Genomic DNA, 24,042 nt, shown 5'->3' with positions numbered 1-24,042 from the left:
AGTATACCTTTATGCCATACTCCATCAAAAGCCTTTGATATGTCAAAACCTATTGCTCTAGAAACGAAGCTCCTGTCGAGAGATTCACTAATCCTTTGTGATATAACAGTTAGTACACTAGCTGTAGATCTCACAGAAAGAAAACCATATTGCATATCAGTGAGCAGGTTATTTTAGCTGAGGTGGTTGACCACTTCTCTGTTTATCACAGATTCCAGCAACTTACTCATGATGCACAGGAGACTGATTGGTGTGTACTGAGAGGGAGATGACCGATCTCCGGAATTTTTAAATCAGAGGCAGTCTGATGAAGTTTTCCAGGGTGTTGGGAAGCAGCGGCAAAGTAAGCCACAAAATCAATTTATAAGGAGATCTAGCGCTCCTAAAATAGGAGCTGCTCCACTTGCAAAAATAGCCTGGTCAATCTTATTGACACTTGTTTATGGATGAGCCGAGCCACTTCAGATAAGAAAGTAAACTTATTCTCTCCTCCTTCTTAAAGGAGGAGACAAAGTGGGAGCAACCCCTTTGTGACCTCTGAAAGGAGGTAATGCCTGAGAAAACTGTCTTCTTACACAAAATAGGTATTACATTTTGATCCTATACTAAAAGCCAGATAAAATTTTTCTATTTTGTCCAATTCATTTTTTTTCTGCACCTTGTGAGTGTTTATTTAGTCAATTTACCTGTACGAAGATAGACTTAGACCATAACCTTTTTTTTTTTTTTTTTTTACATAGGCATCACCACTTATCAAGGCCAAGAGGCCACTCGAGGATAAGTGGTTAAAGAGTGTACAGTAGAAATTGGACAATATAGTAATCGTTAGTAATGGAAATTCAGTAAATTTGTTAACAAGTGGAACGGCTCATCAAGAACTTGTTTATGTTAGACTTGAAGACAACCATATTGTAGTCAGTTGAAAAGCAGGAAAACAGAAGACAATTTCACAGGCGTGCAGTTCTAAGAAAGAAGCTTTGTTCATGGAATCTACGTTTAGGTTTAGGCACAGATAACGAGTGGGGAAAATTATTGATAGTGTTTTCAGCTAGACGAGTGTTTCTTGTGAAAGTTTGGCGAGAGGGGGACCATAGACTGAAGCTCAGTCAAACACTTTCCATGAAGATAATGATACAGCAGAGACAAACTCGCAACATCTCTTCTGTGAGATAGAGGTTGCAGGGAAGAGAAAAGGATATCTATGAGGCTATGAAGTCTATTTTGAACTCTATCAAGGCAGGACAAGTCCTTTCTAGCAGCTCCTTCCCAAATGTGGCAACAGTATTCCATCCTTGGATGTACCTGGCTCTTATATAGATAGAGAATTGCATCAGCAGTGAGATATCTACTGGATCGATAGAAGGATCCCACCATTTTCCCAGCGGCCTTGGCAACAGATTTGATGTATGTGTTCCATTTAAGATCAGGAGTAAAGGTCAAGCCCAGAAGCTTGTCAAAACTTGGAGTCTCCTCAAGACGAGAGCCATTCATTTCAACTGATGCCAGATGGGGATCAGAACGTTGATGATGCCAGATGGGGATCAGAATGTTGATGATGAGAGAAGCTTGGTTTTAGATGCATTAAAAGTAATCAGCCACTCCTTTGCCCATTGTACCACGTGCTCAAGATCAGAGGAGAGAGAATCGGAGAGAACTTGGTCGTTTACTGACTTAGATGTGCTACCATAAATGGTAGTGTCATCAGCATAAATGTCTACAAATGATGTAAGGATGTAATTTGGAAGATCATTAATGTAGATCAGGAAAAGAGTTGGGCCCAGGATGGACCTCTGAGGGATTCCAGCATTAATACTGTGAGCTTCTGATTTTTGCCTATCAACTACTACTCTTATGACCCTGTCAGAAAGAAATGATTTAATAATTGAGAAGACATTTCCAGCTATACCATAGCTAGAGATCTTGTGAAGTAAACCTTTATGCCATACCCTATCAAAGGCCTTAGATATGTGAAGAGCAATTGCCCTAGAAAGGTTGCCTCCGTCGAGAGATTCACTAATCCTTCGTAATATACGTTATTAATATTATTATTACAGAGAACCATGCTTAGACACAAGGTCGGTTTTTAATGTTGGAGAAAACCAGTGCCTTCCCTCAAAAGGGGGTACTCTAAATTGAGACAAAAATTAAAACCTAGCTCCCAAGAAAGGACACTCTTTTTTGGGGGGAAAATTAAAATTGCTTCAATCAAGTAGGATCTCTCCTTTCCCAACTGAGAACAGAAAAGATACTACACTTTTATATGTATCCGCGCAATATCAAGTTACGTGTTGAAAACAGAGAGAGAGAGAGAGAGAGAGAGAGAGAGAGAGAGAGAGAGAGAACACACGGAGTGTTTTTAGGAAGATTAGACATAACAGTTTAACGTGGATGGAGGGGGGATCCAGCCACGACCTTCATAATAGAGGCCCGCGATTCATTTACCTCCTGGGGGGGGGGTGTATTCTAGAAAGATATAAAAACAGGAGAGAATGGACCCGTCCGTTTTTTTTTTTTTTGTTAGGGAAGGGGATAGATTAGACTATTTGCCGAAGGAGGAAGTAATGCCGGGGAGAGGAGGGTGGCTTCCTAGAACTGCATAAAGAAATGTCTCTGGTCAGTCAGTGATGGAGCCAAGCCGATTTTCCCAATCCCAGCTAAATATCAAGTTGCCCGAAACTGCCTGCGACTGCTCTTCAGAGTAAATATGTAGAAATAATTTAAATAAAAGAAAATCCTAATTTTTCGATATCCGCAATTTCAGGTCGAATAAGTTTTTGAGCTACTCTGTATCGATGAGAAAGCAGATAGTTGAAAAAGGATTCTCGTTCAATATTATATTTATTTTTCCTAAAAATGCCTATTTTAAAAATTAAAATATATACGCAACGGACGAGAATGGTTGGGAAAACTAATCCAATCAAAATCACGTATAAATGTGACGAAATTTTTACTGCTGAACTAACTTGCTGATTTTATTATTTTTTTTTTTAATTAATAAAACTAGGATTTTATTATAAATTCTGTATTAAATAAAAATTATCTTATTTTCTGTATCCGAAATTGTGATATGGTTAAAAAAATATTTGATTGGTTTAATTATTTACTTCTGATCGACAACGACAGTCCCAGAACGAGGTCAGATATCGCCTCCGCCATTTTAAGCGTCGTTTCCATATTCTTTTCTCGTGCGTTGGACGTATTATTATTATTTTTTTTTTTCCGGGTCGTTGCTTCATGTTTTCATGACAACGTCATTGATTTAAAGAAGGAAAAATTCGTACTTTGAAATCAGGTAAGTAATTCGGGCCTCATTCATTCCTTTTTTTTTTCTTTTACTAATGCTGCAGAAATTAACTTGGCACAACAGAGGCAAAAAAAAAAAAAAAAAAAAACTTGAGTTGTTTACGAGAAGAAATCATTATTTTTCTATTATGTGGTCACAAAATGGAGGATCGGTTCTTTTGGCTATTTTGTTTTATTTATTTTCATATTTTCCTTGTTTTTTTGTCCGTGTGTGTGAATTATTTAAGTCCAGGATTTAAAAAGAAATACAAGTATTTATTTAAAGAACGCTTAAATAATTATCGGTTTATTTCTGGCCAGGTTTGGAGAAAGAAAACAATAACCTGATCCGTTTCACCATGTGTGTGACCACTTTTTTTGTTGCACATGTAAGAAGACTATAATAAATAATACTTTAAAACTGTAAAAATTGACCATAAAGACTAAAAAAAAATTTTCTTTATAAATTTTTGAATTAACTTGAAAGCTTTATTATAAAGGCCGCTTTGTTTGATAGTCATACTTAGGTCCTTTCCAGGTTTGCTAATACGGGTTATACTACTATGTGTGAATAATTTCTTGTTATTGTAGCGCGTGTTTACAGTCTTTTTTTAATTAATTAATTTATTTTATCTTATGTGTGTGTGTGTGTGTTATACTAAATCTAATTCAATAAATTCTGTATGAAATTGTGAGATTATATATTTATTACCACTATAAGTTTAGTGTTTGGTTTTTATTGAACTATTGTCTACGTTCTGTAAGTGATTAAAAAAACACACATTGTTTATTATTTATGGAAACTGTTACTATTCGCTACCTTTTTTTTTTTTTTTTTTTTTTTTAGGGTACTCATGCACTTATTGATCCGTGCTGAAATAACGTTATTATTTAAAAAGCCATTCTTAACATGGGGAGGGTGTTTGTATCTATTCTGTACTTTAACCTTACAATTGAATAAAAAACATAAAACTATAAACTTGGAAATACGATTTAAAAAAAAAAATAGCGCGGATCAAGTGCATGAGCACTTTTTTTTTTTTTTTTTTTTTTAGTAAAAAAAAAAAAAAAATAAAATAAAAAGTTATCTACTTACCTGTGACCTATTTGCGTTTATAATATTTTGTACGTGTGCATTTTTAGGTAGGGTTTCAAGTTTGTTTACGGCAAATTTAAATGCAATATTCGTTTTCAGCATACCCGAAAACCTATTATATAAACATGATTGTTAAAATGGATAGTAAGTAAAAATTTATCATTGTTTATTGAATTGTTGGTGCGTCTGTGCTGATTTTTTTCTTTAATAATATCTATTTACTCCCCCCCCTGCTTTGAAGGCAGTTAGACACAAGGTCAGTTTTTAATGTGGGGGAAAATCCCTTCCGTCATAAAAACTTTCTCCTCCAACTGAGTGTCACTGACCAAGGACAAAAGATGAGGTGCAGCAATCAGAACAGACACCACACTGTGATCTTGGGCCCGAAGGCCAAAAGTATCTTCAAGTTTTATGGTATTATTTTAATTTTTTAGTTGAAAGTACAAAATAGTTATAAAATACCCAAATGAAAGTGCGCTGGTTGGTTGACCACCGGAAGACTTTCCTTTTAAGAATTTTGGATTATTAAACTATTAAATTTTTGTTGATTAAATTGTTTTCCCCTCCCATGTTAATAGGTTTCTTAATAATAGCGGGTAACTGAAATAACGTTCTTACTTAGAAAGCCATTCTTATGAGGAGTAGTGTATGTTTTGGGGTTTGTATTACAATTTACAAATTTTTTTTTTTTTTACGAGAGTACCCAATGTAGTATAAACACCCAACTTCCCTAATGTTAAGAACAGCTTTCGGAATACCCCCCACCTCGAAAACCGATCTTAACATAAGGTTGGGGATATTTATACTACGCTGGGTCTGGGTACTCGTAAAATAAATAAATAAATAAAATACGCAAATATTATCAAAGGCAAGATAAGTTACTCTTTTACCTATCTGGAAAAGGGTTTTTTACGACCTGCCCCAACGTAGTATAAACACCTCCCACCACCCCATGTTAAGAACAGCTTTCGGAATACCCCCCCTCCAATCTCGAAAGCCGTTCTTAACATGGGAAGGTTGGGGTGTTTATAATACATCGTACAAATTTACCTGGAAAAGTGTATGTGAACAAGACAAATGGCGGCGGCGAGCTAACTGCTAAATACGTAAAGTTTGGAAAAATGAATTAAAATTAAAAAAAAATATATATACAAAATATTGTTACGAACTCACCCAATATGTTACCGTGGCAGTGGCATATATTGGGTGGGTTTCTAACAGTATTTTGTATATTTTTTAGTTTTAACTCATTTTTCCGAACTGAACGTATTTAACAGTCAGCATCCGCCATTTGTCTTGTTTACATATATCGTCGATGTTATATCAATAAACACTAATTTTCAAAGCGATTAAACGTTTTAAAGTGAGTAAAACCACTTAAAACATTTTCCAGATAGGTAAAAGAGTAACTAATCTTGCCTTTGATAACACTTATTATATTTGACTATTTTTTTTTCGTACCTCTGTAGATTGTAATACAAATCCAAAATATGGAGAAGTCCCCCCACTCCCCCAGTGCATTTTCACCGAAAATCTGATGCAACACGAACTAATTTCTTTCAATTTTTAGTTTTATATAAAACTTTAATAATTCATTGAATATTTTTTTGGGGTATGTTTTTACGACTTGCCCCAGCGTAGTATAAACACCCTCAACCTCCTCATATTAAGAACGGCTTTCGAGGTTGGGTGTGTGTTTATTCCGGAAGCCGTTCTTAATATGGGGAGGTTGGTGTTTACAATACGCTACTTTACCTTTTTTTAGTGGTTAATGTGACTATCGGAATGTAATGTCTAAGAAAGATAACGAAACTCATTTATTCTTACTAAAACAACAGGGTAAAATAGGTATGCATAGAAAAAAGAATTAACAATTTTATTTCATTTTAGTAAGAAAGCTAACCAAATAGTAGTTCGTTAAAATAACAGGGAAATACATTTTCTGGTAATAAGAATAAATTTCGTTTTTTCGGTGATTAATGTGAGGGATGCAGACGATTTTTTAGCGGTAATTTGGCCAGGGTATTCTGATAGTCACATTTATCTTTTTATTTTATTACTTCACAAAATGGTTTACGTGTTTGCAATATTTGTAAATTTATATTTATAAAACCACTTTCGATTCTATGTAACTTGCGCATTGAACTCGTAGTTAATCGATTATTTATTGGAATGAAAACGTAAAGAGCGTAAAGTAGTTAAACGAAAGTTTGTATTCTTGAATTGTCTCCCCTTGTTAAGTGTAGAAATCTTCAAACAGGAAAACAAAAATGCCATCCAAAAACTATAATACAGAAGTGATAAGTATGGCTGTTATAAGAGAATATTCTTATCATTGTTTTGACTCTCTAGTATATATCCGACACAGTTAATCAATCTAGAACCACATTACATCATGTGTCACATGATTCATGTGACACCACATCAGTAATATCTCATGTTTTTAGATAGTGATGTATGTGTGGCACATCACTATCTAAAAACATGAGATATTAACTGATATATACTCGAGTCAAAATAATGAAAAGAATATTCTCTTGTCATAGCCCTAGTGAAGGTACGTATACAGAATATGGACCGTGCTTTTTTCTTTTTTTTTTTTTTTTTATTGAATTAAATTCAAATTTTACTATAGCTTTCGTCTTAAATTTTTTTTTTCCTCAAAGGTTTATTATTGAATAGACGCTAACCTACCAGATTATCATAAATAAGTTTCTAAACCTTATTTCAGCACGGTCCGTATTCTGCATAAGTACCCCCCCCCCTCCAAAAAAAAAAAAAAAAAGATTCGGGTAAACCTTGTTGGAATAGGTCACTTCTGGCGTTTTCTTTTGATATTTCCCTAAAACTGTATCCATGGTGGTGGATTCCACCACTGGTGGAAATGTGCCCAGGTTAGAAAATTGGGTCTCGGCATTCGGTCAAAAAGATGCGTAGTAATGTTCCTTTTACAATATTAAAATGTACAATTTTATGAAGTACTTGATATATGTGTCAAAAAAAAAAAAATAAAATAAATATCCAGCTATATTAAGAATTAAAAAAAAAATCACCGTAAAAAGCATGTATTTTTTTCCAACACGCGTATTAGATGATATTACTTTGTTCGGTTCTTGTCCGAAATTCCCCCCTACATTAAAAAAACAACAAATCTATATGATGTTGTGCGCATTCGTGACGAAAAGAAAATATATTCCAAAAATCATAAATGGATCCAGTAGTTTTTTCATCAACTTTTATGAGTAACCGAAAAGTTGCTTTTTGTGTACCATTTGAAAAACAATTATAAAGAGATAAGTCAGCAATAACTTGCAAAATTTGTGATAATGCCTACGAATTCTGATTTACCACTTAAAAATGATCTTGTTTTAAAATAAAACTACTTGGTCAATTTACACGATTTTTTTCTTATTTTAATATATTCGTACTCTCATGGGTATTCGAGGTCATAGATTTTTTTTTTTTTTTAATATAGGGAAAATTCTGAATAAAAACCCTTTATTTTTGCATTTTTCTCTTACGTCCTGTTGGAGACACCGTAACACACAGCGCACACACATACTCGTTACATCGAACATACAATGGACTGTGACAATGTTTAGACACAGTCACACTTGGAATATTCCTAAACTCTGAAATTGCAGACTTTTTGTTGGAATCATTGTGCAGTTTTGATGCCACTTTCTGCTAAATTCGATAAATATGTAAAACTGCGGGGTGGCCCTGGCCAACGTGGGTCTGGGTCACTTAATTCTAAAAAAAAAAAAAAAAAAAATCTTGCTTCCTATTGAAAAATACTTTGCAATTTGGATTATACTTATATGGTCTTCTCACTTCCAGAATATTATACTCGAATTTTTGAGTGATTTCTAAATCTTCCAAAAGTTTCATTAAGATAGTTAAAGATAGTTACCGAAAGGCAGTGGCATTTACACTTCCTTCATCAGTTCAGAGTTGAAAGAATGTTCATTTCAATAGCCATAAAGATAATTCTTGTTTGCAGAAAGTTAAGTTTGGAGAAAATACGATTAAATATTCGATTAGACTTATAAATTTCCTATTTTAATTTAAATCCATGTATTTCTTAATTGCGAACTACTTTTTCATAATGTCGGAAAAACCACGTGGATATGTTGACAAGGGGAAAAGCTTTGCTTTTTTTTTTTTTTTTTTTTTACAAAGGACATCACCACTTATCAAGGCCAAGAGGCCACTCGAGGATAAGGGTTAAAGAGTGTACAGTAGACAATTTGGACAATAAAGTAATCGTTAATAATGGAAATTCAGTAAATTTGTTAATTTATATGGAACGGTTCTGGCAGTGTCAGAATCTTTGGGAAAATCGCCATTGCAAATTTAACACCCCTAAAACAAAACTGCGAATAAAATATAAAAAAAAACTCGTAATTTCTCTTTTTAAAGTGGGTTGTTTATTTTCTTTATGGAATATACTTCCAAAATAAACTATTAAAGTTGTTTCAAACATAATAAAAATTCTTAAAAAACAGTGTTGACAAAATATCCGCTCGCAGTGATTGAATATGCGGACATTTTGTCTACAGTCTTTTAACAAATAAAAAATAATATTTTTATTATGTTTGAAACAACTTTAATAGTTTATTTTGGAAGTATATTCCATAAAGAAAATAAACAACCCACTTTAAAAACAGAAATTACGAGTTTTTTATATTTTATTCGCAGTTTTTTGTTGGGTGTAAAAAATTCCGCCAAAATTCTGACACTGCTAGAACGGCTCATCAAAAACTTGTTTACGTTAGACTTGAAGACAACCATATTGTAGTCAGCTGTAAAGCAGGAAACCGGAAGACAATTCCATAGGCGTGCAGTAGTTCTAAGAAAGAAACTTTGTTCATGGAATCTATCTTTAGGTTTAGGCACAGATAAAGAGTGGGGGAAATTATTGTTAGTGTTTTCTGCTAGACGGGTGTTTCTTGTGAAAGTTTGGCGAAGGGGGACCATAGATTTGAGCTCAGTCGAGCACTTGTCATGAAAATAATATTGAATATATGTAATATTCATATTGAAGATTTTTTTTTAAATTAACGGTTTATGGTTTAATTTTCAATTAAAGTAGTATAATAATAATACTAATAATATAAAACTTTTGAAATACCTATGTAGCAAAAGAAATGTATGTTGATATTTGAGCCTGCTTCTTTAATGCAAATTATTTTTAAAAAATATTAATGTGAAGGTTAAATTTATGGCATCGTTTGGTTATTAATTCATTGAACCAAATTTTTATAAAACCGTAACTAATTTATTAAGATGTCGTTTTGATCCCCATAAAATTATTTTATGTGTAAAAGCTTGCAAAATTTTCAGTACTTGTGCAGTGTAATCAAGATATTAAAAAATGAAAATATGGAAACAATTTTATATTGTACGTATCCGTTATGGAATGAAGTTCTCCGAAAAAATAAATTTCACTTAATTTCATCAAGTAGTTTTTTTTTTTTTTTTTTTTTTTTTTTTTTCGCTGGAAAAGAAAAATATTACCGAGCAAAAGGTTCGAATTTTAGGAAGAAAAGCTAGTTTTAAAGTTGAGGAGGGAGTGTCGGCGCTTTAAATTGAGTTATCTCCCCGTGGCGTGTTCTAAAAATCTAAACAAAAATTTTAATTCAAAGATATCTTCAACGCGCTGTCATAAAAACGTGCTTTTCCGCTGTAAAAAAAAAAAAAAAAAAAAAAAAAAAGCTACTTTGATTGAAAATTTAAAATTCTCAGCAAATCTGTATTTTGAAAATATTTACTAAGAATTTTAAGTGGCTTTGTCTTCAACAGTTTAAATACTTCCAAAATCCTTTCCAAATGTTGAACAGTTACGAAGTTATCCCCCTCCACTGTTAACATTATTAAAATGACTTGTTTACGAAGAAACGGAAATAGTTTTTAATAGTTTGAAAAATGTCATTTTACTTTGATATTATTGCATTTTAATTTCAATATGTAAGAAATTGGTCGCAATCATCACAGATTATACTTTTAAATTTAAATATTTTGAAAAAATATTAGTTTGAAGGAATTTAATTTTATGCTCAATATAAAAAAGGGTCGGCTAAAATGAAAAAGCACCTATTTTTACTGAAAGAATTACAAAAATATTCCAGTAAATATAATCATTCTATTAAACCCTTCTTGACAAATACACGAATTCAAAACATTCTGCATTTAAAGTTTTTGTTTATTATAATATACACCCATTTTACTTGGAACCAAATAGGAATTTTTGTACGAATTTGTTCTTATTTGAAATTAAAGTTTACTATGTACTTGTAAAATTAAGGGTGTACTGTAGATGTGAAAATGATGACGTCATGAAGATGACGTCATCCATTAAAATAGTGAAAAGATCCTTTATGACGTAACTTAATACATAGTGTGAGGAGAAGGGTGGAACCATTCATCCTTTATGACGTCATCCATTTTCAAGTACACGAATATCATTTTTATTGAAAATAAATTGCACTTTATCTCTTCAGGAATCCTTTAGATGGTGGGAGGAAGATCGAATAAGTAGTAGTGGGATGAGGTGAGGGGAAAATGAAGAGGGTGATAGTGTATGGTTGATTGAAAGCGGGAGCAGCAGCCGTAACTTATTTCCAAATATTTGTGGAAATATTTTTGTCTTGGTGCAGACGCTGTTCTTGGCCTTCGGGCCAGGAGCGGAAAAGGAAGTAATCAGTTCTGGTCAATGTGGGGGCAACCCTTCATATCAGACAATTGCTAATTTTGGACCCTGCCAGAGTGCCCCCTTGGGGGAGCTGGTTTTTCCTCCCCACATTAAAAAACGGCCTTGTGCCTAATTTGCTCAGTAGGGAAGCAAATAAATACAAGCTTAGCATTTTAAATTCATTCGTTTTCAACTTGGAAAATACCTTATAAAGTTGAATGTGCGATAACTTTCTTTTATTGATAAATAAGCTTAAATAATTTGCAAGTTATACAGAAGATAAATTGAATTTAATAAATTTTTAAAATTTTACAAATGTCTCGTCTCTTCATTAAAATAACATTTTAAAAATATTAAATATTAAAAGGTCGCATTTTCGGTCTTTAAAGGAATTAACAAATTATCCTAAATGATACCCCCCCCCCCAAAAAAAAAACTCCATTAACCCCCAAAACTCTAAATTGGGATTATTGACTTGCAAAAAAAGAAAAACTTATTGAAAACTTCGTTTCTTTTATTTAGTTAAAGATTTGCCATTTGTTTAAGTAAAGTTTCATAATTCTTTCTCCTATCAAGTCTAGGACCCCCCCCCCCTCTTTCTCCCTTTTAAAAATATTTTCTGAATATCTCTGGTTTGTTGATAATTTTCAGGAGAATAAATCTGATTTACTAAATGTTTAAAAAAAAAATGTTAGCTTAGAAATGAATTATTTAAACTCATTGATGCTTATATTTTATTTTTTGTAAGTCATGAAAAGCTAAGATGCTAACGAAGTCAATGAGATATATTCATAAGAAAAATATTCAAGCAAATTGTCCAAGTATAATTTAAGAAACCATCATGAACCAGTTGAGTTACCGCCCCTTTCTGAAGGGTTGGATGTGGCGGGAAATCGAGACTCCTCCCCCATCCATCCCTTTCTGCGATTTACTTTTTGAATAAAAATAGCTCATCAATCAAGGATTTTTTTTTATGAGAACAAAGGCCTGTTAGTTTATTAATATAGAAAAAAAGTGTTTTAATTTTAAACATTTCAGATAATGGCCACAAAAGAAAATTAATAAGATAAAAGAACTATTATTTTTCACTATTGAATTGAAGTTAATGAATTCTAGATTTAATATAAATGTTTTTTTCTTCTTACAAAGGAGTCCTCACTTATCAAGGCCTGGCGACCACTCGAGGATAAGGGTTAATGAGTGTACAGTAGTGAATGGGAAAATATTATAGTAATCATTAGTAGTGGAAATTTGGTAAATAGGATTACTTAAGGGGACGGCTCATCAATAACTTGTTCACGACCATGTTAGTTTGAAAGCAGGAAAACTGAACAGCTCCACGGGGATACAGTTTTAAGAAAGCTTTATTCACGGAATCTACGTTTAAGTTTAGGCACAGATAAAGAGTGAGAGAAATTATTGATAGTGGTTTCAGATAGACAACTTTTTTGTGAAAGTCAGGCCAGGAGAGACCATAGATTGAAGCTTAGACGAGCAGCACGAGCACTTGCCATGAAAATAACGATAAAGCAGAGACAGGCTCGCAACGTCTCTTCTGTGGGAAAGAAGTTGCAGGGAAGAGGAAAGGACATCTCCCACTAGCCTACAAAGTCTATTTTGAACTTTGTCAATGCAGGATAAGGTACTTCTAGAAGCTCCTGCCTCAATGTGGCAACAGTACTCCATCCTTGGACATACCTGGCTCTTATAATGGTAGGGATGCCGTCAGGGCCAGTTGCTTTATTGGAATAGATTTTTTTTTAGATTGGCAACATCACGCACAGATATTTTTATGTTGCATAGTGTGTTTTCAGACACAGGAGGAAATACTGGGGGATTGCCAGTCCCGATTGCATAGGGTAGAATTAGCTGCAAAGAGTTTGGCTTTGTCTGATGCTGATGAGATTACCTCAGGTCTGTTGGTTGGGATAGAGTACACGCTTCTATTCAGGACTCTGTTTTGTTATTTGCCAAAAAGTTTACGCATCTTTGAATGGAAAATGAAATATTCAGTGGAATTCACCCTAGGTGAGTTGAACTGGTTTCCTCCAAAGGAAGTTTCTAGGGAATATCAAATTTAGTCGCATGTATATTCTCATTAGGGAAAATGATGTTGTTTCTTTGCAGGGATGTCAACAGCCTTCTATATACAATGCTTGGTATTCCAAGTGGTCACCCATCTTGTACTGACGAGGTCCAATGTTGCTTAACTTTAGTGATTTAACGAGAACTGATCTGTCAACGGGATTACATCATATATGCACAAATGAAAGTGCATGGTTTATTCTCATATTTTTCAGATTTGAGAAAAGGTATACCTCCCCCTCAGCTATGGGTAAAATAGCAAATTAATGCTAATTAATCATATAGTGATTTTTTTTTTTTTTTTTTTTTTTTTTTTTAAGCTTGATTGTAACCCTAAACTGCCCTGGATACTCTTGGATAAGGTGTTTGCTTCTAATCCGTCTTATTTTCCTCAACTCTATAAAGCCCCTGTCGTCTTGGCTATATCAAACTGCATCCAGTGTTGAGGCTTCAGTTAGGGAGCTTTAGGAAGTGTGGAATCATAACTTTGTTTGTTACAGCTACTTCCAGGTCCGTCTCGCCTGAAGGCATATCTGTCAATGTCCCAGAAACGTTCATAGCAAAGACTATATTAATGGTTCAAGAGGTGATGCATGGTAGTTAATGAACTGATTGCAATAGGCATTCTTAAATGATCAAAAATGGCTTAATTTGTTGCGAAAAAAAATCGTCATTCTTGTTCGTATGTGTTGGAAAAAATGTATAAACAATATGTAAACATCCGCCACTGAACAATTGACTATAATGAAAAAATATGTAATTTTGCTTTTGAGTATAAAATTTGTTGGATATTCATATAGGTTGACCGATGGTCATTTTCAGAGCTAGATTTTCCCCTTCCGTATTAAACTAACTTTGCCGTAGTGGAACTGTGCATCCAAATAATTTATATAATTAAGAAATTTTTAGTTTTCTTAAAATGTTGTTGATTGTCAATAAGGTCATAAGTATATATACTCAACATGATCTAGTAGTCTTTTTACTTGGAATTTTTGTTTTTTAACTATATTCTTTCCTAATGTCTGTTATAATTCTTGAACATTTACATTTAAAACTTTATAAATAAGCCAAGGGCATGCTGGTGAATTTTTATTTTTAATTGTACTTTTATAAAAGTTCAAGTTTATCTTTTGGTCATTAAATTAATTGGATATTTAAAATAGGCAAGCAGTCACGTAGAGAAATGATAAGATGCAAACAGACCTTATCTGGTTTGATAATTTTTTTTTTTTTTTTATGTACAGAATATGAGCATCGTCTAACTACTAGCTAGTTTTAGCGGATTAGACCTTGATATACAATGTAGTCCTAGTGGTTTTGTTTAAAAGCTCTATTCACCAGCATGAAATATTCTGCTTAAAAGGGTTACTTTTGAATTTCATGAAATGTAAGTTAAGATGAAGTTAAGCAAATTTGAAGGTCTTCTAATCTGAAATGCTGGTGGCTCAACTCCACAAAATGTAAAAGCTAAATCCATAACTTTAGCTGTGTTAGCTATTTTCAAAATCCTAGTCACTTTTTTTTTTTTGTTTTATTTTTTTTTTATTGCATTTTGGTAACTAACTTTTATATCTTTAAGGGTTCCTTAAAGGTGCAGGAACGTCAAAAAGACTTGGGACTTAAACCATGAATAACAGAATTTATAGTAATTCTCAATTTGCTCCACTTTTTTGTTCATTAAACCAGCCTAGATTAGAGTGAAAACTTCAATTTCAACTTGTGATGACCATTGTAATCTGCTGTTATGTGTTCATGTAAGTGCTAGGTACAGGAAAAAATGGTGGAATAAAGATAGTGGGGACATAGTTTTGAATGCAGATTTATTTTAATTTTTTTGTAAGTTTCCAACTACTTTTTGATTGTATTTGAAAATTTCTAAAAAGAAAAAAAACATTTGTACATGTAAATAAAAAGTTATGAAAAAATGTTTTCGCAAGCAAGTTAGCCAATTCAGCGAAATTTTGAAGTTAAATAAATTCATTGTAAAAATCCTTTAAAAGATAAATATTAGTTTTCTGGGTCTATTTCAATGAAAAATCCTAAGATATTGAATTAAATAAAAAAACAAAAAAAACAAACAAACGCAAATTGTTTATACAAAAAATAGCTTAATTAGCTCCCAAAAGCTTCTTGCTTCACAGAATGTCAACAAAACTGAAGTCTCTAAAAATGGATTATACGGAAATTCAAAATCTTTTTTTTATAACTTACAAGGCTTTATTTTCATAAATTCATTCTGACAATGACATCAGAGGGTGCTGGTCCCCCCCCCCCCCCAAGCTGTGCATCTGTACATTCCTATTAATGTTTGTATGATTTTTACCATTTTTAAAAAATTTAATTGCTCTTCAGTGTTCCGGCTTTTAAACTAAAATTTTTTTTTTTTATATTTCCAGATTATATAAAAATTGTTATGTTGAAAGTTCCACATTCATGCAAGCAATGAAAATATTAGAATCTTACATAAACAAATTATGTGAAACTTGTAATTTAAAAAGTACAAGTATTTTTTTGCAATTATAATTTTGTGTGAAAATATTAAATAAACAATGCTTAATTCAATGATAATATTGGTAGTTCGAGAAATTAATTTTTCGTTGAGTTATATTGAATTCGTTAATACGAACTTTAAGGGCTTTTTTCATAATGTCCCTGTAAAAATTATTATTTTTTTTTTTTTTCATAATTTACAAGGCTTTATTTTCTTAAATTCATTCATTGTTTTTGTTTAAACAAAATAATACACTTCCACTAAGATTTAAATAAAAATAATGGGTTCATTATATTCTGTGATCATTTGATAAATGAAGGTTCAATTCTGTGTAACTGATGTTAAGAATACAATTGCAAGTTAGTTTGTTAGGAGTCTCGAACACAACTCTTTATTATTATTACGGGGTTACCGTGTTCGGACTCCAGCTAGGTTCTGGGACATAGTTGCTGATTCTCTGTTTTGAATGTTACTTTTCACTGCCTTCTTTCAGGATTGAACTCAGCACCTTTGGGTAACTGTAAACTTTGATACAACGTCTTGGACCACTCGGCCATATGTTACTTGGACATATGGCCGGAGGGCAAAACGGCCGAAACGTTGTGACGATAAAAACCAAGATGAGGAAGTCAGTCCGACAATCTCAATCAATGAAAACACCTCATCTAAAAAATATAGACAATTACAATTGCAAGTTACTTTAGACTTCTATCTGGTCGTGGCTGATGCTACCTCTATGGATTAAATAAAGGGTTCTGTTTGAAATTTCTTCCAGGTTCTTAAGTTTAACAGAAAGATTTCTGAGTTGGACAAGATCCATCTGAAGAAGGTCAGAGATAACATTTAACCAAAATGCAAGACTGACACTCAGGATGAAAACAGTAGTTCAAATAATTCAAACTAGCGAGACCTGTGGAAATTCCACAGAGGACTCATTTGTATATATTGATGTTGGCATTCTGTGGATGTTCAGTGTAAATGAAGGCGCTATGATATTATTGTAGGATTTTTGTTAAAACTGCAATCTAAGCATTAATTATCAAATTAAGCATGATCTAAGCTAGCATGAACGCTCGGCAAAGCCTGGTTGTAAAGTATGCTTAAATATATTCTTGTAGATTTTGTGTATATTATTTTAGAGTTCATGTTTTATCGATTTTTTTTTTTTTTTTTTTTTTTTTTTTTTTTTTTTTAATATATTATAAAGTTGCAATTTCAAAAATAAAATGTTTCTATTTGACTTGGGTGCATTAGTTTGAACCGAAATAAAAACTTGTGAAATATATATGTAAACTTGAGTTCCTTCAGCCATAATCAAAACCAAAACTTATGAAGAATTCTTGATAAAATTATTTATAAAAATTAAATGACTTGAGTGCCATCAGCTATAATCAAAACCAAAACTTATGAAGAATTCTTGATAAAATTATAACAAGAAATGAAAGTACATAACAATCGACCCAGATGTAAGCGTGACACAGAAAATAACACGCACGCTATCATATTAATATATAGATGATCAATCCTCCTCTCAAAAATTCTGAAACAGGAGTAATATGTATGCTATTTGTTTAGAAAGTCTGACTTCATCATCTTAAAGGATGTATAAAAGTATAAAATGACACTACACTTGCCTGTCCTCGTTCCAAAGAGGTTAAGGAAGCAATACAAATAGGACACACATTACAGAAGATTACAATGGTTGTCCCTAACATACATGCACATATTGATACACATATGTAATTATATCATTGTTTTGGACTACTTTGAAATTTACCTGCAAACTAAATTTAATATTTTCTTTATATAAATGTACAATTCTTTCTATTATTGTGTACAAGATAAAGTAACATTTGTAAGAATTTTTCACTTGTTTAAAGCCTCCATCTTTTGTTATAAAATTGGCTTTTGAGTCCTGGCAAATTTTCTAATTTTCAATGAACTTTGAACAGTTATAATTATGTGGTTAATTTTTAGCTACCAAAATAAATTCTTTACTTTGGTTTTGTAAAGATCTGTGTCCACATTTTTTTTATTTTATTAATACGTAAGATATAATGAAATCAAACGTTTTAGTTTGGGATATCTATTAATAACTTCTAATGCCAGATGAACCTACCAAATTAAAACTTCTCAATATATAAAAAAGATATTTTTCAAAATGTTCTCTTTTTACATGTGAAAGTTTCCTAGTGTTTCATTAACTTGAACTCCTCCTGGGATGAGTATTGCAGATGGCATTTGCTACAATGGTTTTTCTATTTAGTCTTTACATTCACATTTGTCCAATTATTATTGGGAGTATTCTTGTTAAAGGTTGTTGAATTGTTTTAATTTTATAAAAATGTAAAAACAAAACAAACGTTATTGCATAATGGTAATTTTTTAACATTGTTTTTAGATTGAGATCAAAGTGGAAAAGCCTTTCAATAACAATAATTATCAGAAACGTCAGTTTTCAGCATTCTTTGGAAAATAATTTCTAACAAAGGTTGAAAAATGTGTAATGGATGAAAACTTGATTTGACGGTTTTCTTTGTTCTGATCATTTGTCAAACAGCTTTATAATTTTCAAAATTAGCAAATATCAGTCTTTGTGGGTTCAGAGTCTGAATGATCCAGCTCTGTGCAACTGTTGATATCAGAAGTTTTCCTAGCCACACTTTGACTGTGGGAGCAATTTTTTCATAATTTTATTAGGCCTTAATTGCAATTGAGCAACTGTGTTTTTATTTTTGTTATAAAACCTAAAATAAGAATTAAGGTTTTTCAGAACTTTTCACATTGGTTCAGAAAAAAGTGCATTTTTAAGATCAAAGGTTACATTGATTGAAATGTGAAAATAAAGTTAAGAAAAGTAGTTCAGATAATACCATATTTATTATCATTATCACAACAGTTCAAAAACAAATGAATCTCTTAGATGTATCCAAGAAACTTTGATACTATAGCAATGTTGGAAGAATGAGTTCTTGAGTTAGATGTAGAACAGTTAGCATTACAAGTTGATTTTTTTTCTTTTTAGATAATTATTTTATCAACTTGCATGAAAAGAGTTATGTAAAAGATGCTTAAAACCTTTTGAATTATGCAAATACCATCAGTAGTTCAAAAGTTATGAGAATTTTAAGTGTCAAAATTTATGCTTTTCTGGATATTTTTCTTTAGAAAAAGTGGGTTAAATTACGGACCTCAATATTTCAAGAAATTCGGTAATTTCGCCACCATTTATTTATTTTTCAAGATATTCTCTAAAACTTGGCAATCTTACGAATTGTGTAAAATTGTGTGCTCTTTCTGATTAGGCAGTCAAATCTGATGCACCTCTTTACCATAAGCCATGAATTATAAATTCAGATGTACAAATTTCAATTTTTTTTTTTTTTTTTTTTTTTTTTTTAACTGGCGCATGGTATCATACAGTGAGTTCATTCATGAACAAAACTGTTATAGTGGTATTTAAATATAGCTTTATTGAGAGCAGGCATTTTCCTGCCTCCTCACCAAAGAGCTTGATTGGGGTGTAGCCATTGAATGCCTAGGGAGCATTCATGACCGGTATTTACTACTCCCCTCAAAGAAAAAAAAAAAAATCGAGTATATGAAGTAATCTCGGAAATAAATTGAAAATTTTTCATATAGATTTTGGGTTTCAGTAAAAGATGGAAATTCCCATAGTCGACCAGAACTTATGCATTTTGGGACCAGTCCAATTTTCAAGTTTGTAAATCCTATCTATCTGGCCCAAAATATACTCCTATTTTCTGAGATGCAACCATAAATCGTACTCTACATGAATCCTCAATGTAACTTTCACAGTACCAGGATACCAGGAATCCTGATGAGCAGCAACTATGTATTCACCAGTTGATGGTAATTTTTGTTATTTCTATTCTCTTGTTTTACTGAAAATTCAACTATGTAAACAAAGAAATAAAACGATAATTTTTTATCTTGTTTCCACCTTAACATTTAAAATGATTACATTTAGGATATGCTGAAAACGAATATTGCATTTAAATTTTCTGCAAATAAGTTTTCCAGATATTAAGCGATGTCATTTCTTATGTTATCGCTGGTGGCTATCTTGGTACATGTAAGCGCAACCCCGAGAAACTGTGCAAACGCACGTACCAAGATAGCCAGCAGCAATAACATAAGAAATGACATTGCTTAATATCCGGAAAGCTACTTATTTGCAGAAAATTCAAATGCGATATTCGTTTCCAGCATACCTGAAAACCATAAAAGATCATTTTAAAGAAAAATGTTAAGGTGGAAACAAAGTAAAAATTTACAAAATGCATCACAATGAAATTCTTTATCGAATTGCCTTATTATTTAGATATCTTCAGTTAAAAAAAAGAAACTGGTTTGTTTTACAGATTCGAAAAAAATGATCTTGACAAGGAGTTAAAAATAAATTAAAAGTTTCACAATATATTTTATTTAATTGTTAGGTGAAAGTACAGAATAGTTAACAAAATACCCTTCCTTCTCTGTTAAGAATGGGTTTCTAAATGTTATTATTTGAGCATGGTAGCATAAGTACCTAATTATTTGTTTTATATATATATATATATATAATTTCTTTTTTTTTTCTTTTTTTTTTTTTTTCACACAAAAAACAAATGCATGCGCTTAGTACATTTTTTTTTTTTTTTTTTTTTTTTTTTTTTTTTTTTTTTTTTTTTTTTAAATTTTTTATTTAACGCTTTTAGTACATGTGTACTACAAGCATTAAAAACAACAATAGTATTGTTTGGAAATCAAATTTGAAAAACTTGATGATAATTTTTTTTAAATTGACAAACCCAGAATAAAAAATCCAACTTTTTTTCTGTTTTCGTTTTGAAAGCAGAAAAAACAATTTACTTTAAGAGAATACAAACTCGTAAATACGCTGACAAACTAACCATTGCTGTCATCGTTTCCCTTTAAGCAATTTGAATTTCTATAAAAGATAACCTTTTAAAGAAATTTCTGCACAATTAATAATTATCAAATATTTATATATCTATATATTAATACAATAGCGTGCGTGTTCGTTTGTGTGTCACGCTTACATCCGAGTCGTTTATGTTCTTCGATTTCTTGTCATAAATAATTTTACCAAGAATTCTCCATAAGTTTTGGTGTTGGTTTCAACTATAGCTGATGGTACTTAAATCATCTATTTTTTTTATAAATAATTTTATCATGAATTCTTCATAAGTTTTGGTTTTGATTATGGCTGAAGGAACTCGAAGTTATATTATATATATATATATATACACATTTTTTTTCATAAGTTTTTATTTCGGTTTTGATTCAAGCTGATGCACCCAAGTCATGGATATATTTTTTTATTTTTGAAATCGCAACTTTATAATATATAAAAATCGATAGAACATTAACTCTATAATAATATATACGAAATCTGTACGAATTAAAATATATTTAAGCGTACTTTACGACTGGGCTTTACCAGGCGTTCGTGCTAGCTTAGATAAATACTTTTGCAATTTTAACAAAAAAAGCTAACATAATATCACAGGGTCTCCATTTACACAGAACATCTACAGAATGCCAACATCAATATATTACATATGAATGAGTCCCTGTGGAATTTCCACAGGTCCTGCTAGTTATATATGAAAATAATTTTGAAACTATTATCTACATGAAAATGATATATACTGATTTCTTATCAATTTTGAAATATTCTTCGTCAACTTCGCTCGGTCGTAACTTTGCTTCGTGTGGTCGTAAAAATAAAAATCAAACACCAGTAGAGATGGACTTTTTTGTTTATATAGCCTGTAAAATTTCAGTCATATCCAATCAAATTTAACCCCGTGCATGTGTATCCAAACATAATGCATAAAATGTAAACATTGAAAAAACGTTTTCCCTTTTTGCTGTCGTCATTTTTTACCGATTTTTTTTTTTTTTTTTTTTTTTTTTTTTTACTTTGGAGCATAAAAACATTGAACACATAAAAGAAAAATTAACATGATTGGAATGCTTATTCTATTCTCTTTTCATCAATGCAATTCTTTTAAAAATTGACCAACGAATAAAAAGATTTGACTTGTTGAATCACATTAGGTATGTATATTGCCGATGTCCACGAAAATACAGCATATGCTTGTAATGCTAAAACAGTTGAGGTAACAGATTCGGTTCAGAGGAAGCCCAAAAGAAACATGGTATAATATTATATGAATTAAAGAGAAAGAGGGATAAAGTCCTGAAGATTTGGTCATAAAGCCATCACACTTGTAAAACTGATGTTACCACAAATATAATGGTGGTAGTAAAATGTTTTTGAATGTGTAAATGTTGGCAACTGATCAAATCTGTAAATAAGCAGATTTATTGGATCTGATTGAAATAACTTTTCTTTTAAATAATGCAAAATATTTGTCTATGATCAAAGTGTAGTATTTATTCTGATATATTTCATCGTTTCTGTAAATGAATTGTTATAAACAAAACAAATATTTTTACCTTTTATATTATACTAGTTGTCTCTATTCAGTGTTGTCCGGGAATTTTTTTTTTACTTTTGTTAATTATGTGGCTAAAATAAAAAATTTTTTTGTCTGCCAAAAAACGTTCAGGTATAAATCAATGTAAAAAAAGATTTTGTCAACTTAAAAAAAAATAAGTTGATCATTTATTCTCTACTCCATGGAAATAAAGTTGTTTCAAATATGAAATCTATTGGAAATCAATTTTTTTTTAAGAACACCGACCAGTATTTGCTGACTGAGTGAACAGTTTTAAACATACAAATTTTGTCAAAGCTATTATGGTCAAAGAAATAGGCTCTATTTCATATATAAAATACAACTAAGTCTTTCTTCATGAATTCTTTGTGAAACTGACCCCAGAATCCCCCCACTCTTTATCTGTGCCTAAACCTAAACATAGATACCATGAACAAAGCTTCTTTCTTAGAACTGTATGCCTGTGAAAGTCTGTTCCGTTTTCTTGCTTTCCAACTGACTACAATATGGTTGTCTTCAAGTCCAACATGAACAAATTCTTGATGAGCCATCCCCTTAAGTAATCCCAATTTACCAAATTTCAACTAATGATGACTGACCTATCTTCCCCTTGACCACTGTACACTCATTAACCCTTATTCTCGAATGGCCTCTGGGCCTTGATAGGTGGTGACTCCTTTGTAAAAAAATAAAATAAAAAAAATATACAAAATTAATATTACCATTAGATTCCTTGTAAAATTTTATTTGGAAAGCTGTTTGATCTTGATAGCAGATTTTTTTTTTTTTTTTACTTTGTATTCTTGAATGGACAGACAGCATTTATATATTAGATATATTGCGAATCTTATGCACATCACTTGATTTCTCATGACATCATACCTGCTTAACTTCTGTAAACACTAGTTAGACTTGGGAACTCCCGCATCCTGTGCTGTATGAAGTAGGCAGTGATCTGTCACATTCAGTCTGTAATCAGATCTGTAACATACCACCTGCCTCTCTCCATTGCTTGCAAATTCCACTGGCTTGAATTTGACATATGTTTAACTGTTTTCATAGCAAGAATATTTTACAGGAACAGGTCACTAGCCTAAAGCCAAACCGCTAACATTTAAGGAAACTGTAAATGAAGTCTTGGTGAGCGTTTCAGACCAATCGCCATGGATTAGAATGTGGGTTGCCTTGAAGTTTTAGAATGGAGGTTTTGATCAATGGTTTTATGAAGCTAATATGCCTACTAGTGTTGTCTCAACACTACCTTCTCGTGGTTGGACCGTTAGTTGGAACAGTGTACTGTTGGGTATGGCATTCAAGCCACAAATGAGATTTAGAAGATAGGTGAAGATCAGAAATGCTTTCATGAATCTATTCAGCTGCCAGTGAACAAACATGCTATTTCTATACAAAGCCCTCTGTTAGATATTTACTTTTGTTCCTAGATGCAAAATATCAACCTCTTTAATATAAAAAATCTTTTCTTTGTAACCCTTTCTTCACCTCCATGCATTTTGTCACTTGGGATGGAAAAGGCTACTATTTGAGATTGTGTCCAACAGAACTTTTTTTTTTCTTGTTTTAATGTCATGAAATTAATGATACTTAAAGCCAAGAAAATATGTACTTGTTTTGAAATAGAAGCAAAATGTCAGAAAATTAACAATTTTTGACTGCCCAAAGCCCTATTCGATACAGTTGTATTTATTTCTAGGGAGAACAATGTATTTCTCTCACTGTTTGTTCAACCACCGTGATTTAAAATTTCTGACCATTTGGAGAAAGTGATTTTTTGTTTTTTCTTCTCCACCATTGCTTTATTTTGTCATCTAATTTACACTGTAAACATATAAATCAGAAAAATTAGACTAGAAAATTCTTTTTGTATGAAACAGCATGTTTT

The 24,042-nt window shown here is 31.9% G+C and overlaps 1 protein-coding gene across 4 annotated transcripts in view; it reads left to right on the top strand.

The window, feature by feature from the left end:
• The first annotated feature begins 3,102 nt into the window (after nt 1-3,102).
• LOC145242577 (poly(A) polymerase beta-like) overlaps nt 3,103-24,042 on the top strand; it is a 72,937-nt gene continuing 51,997 nt past the window's right edge. For all 4 annotated transcript variants that reach the window (XM_080105671.1, XM_080105669.1, XM_080105670.1 and 1 more), the window contains exon 1: nt 3,103-3,292. The gene's annotated coding sequence lies outside the window, so the exon portion shown is untranslated. The remainder of the gene's footprint in view (nt 3,293-24,042) is intronic.

Source organism: Euprymna scolopes, chromosome 21 (assembly GCF_053919585.1).
Source record: "Euprymna scolopes isolate OS-2025 chromosome 21, ASM5391958v1, whole genome shotgun sequence".
Taxonomy (NCBI): Eukaryota; Metazoa; Mollusca; class Cephalopoda; order Sepiida; family Sepiolidae; genus Euprymna; species Euprymna scolopes.
This window is presented reverse-complemented; position numbering and strand designations above follow the sequence as displayed.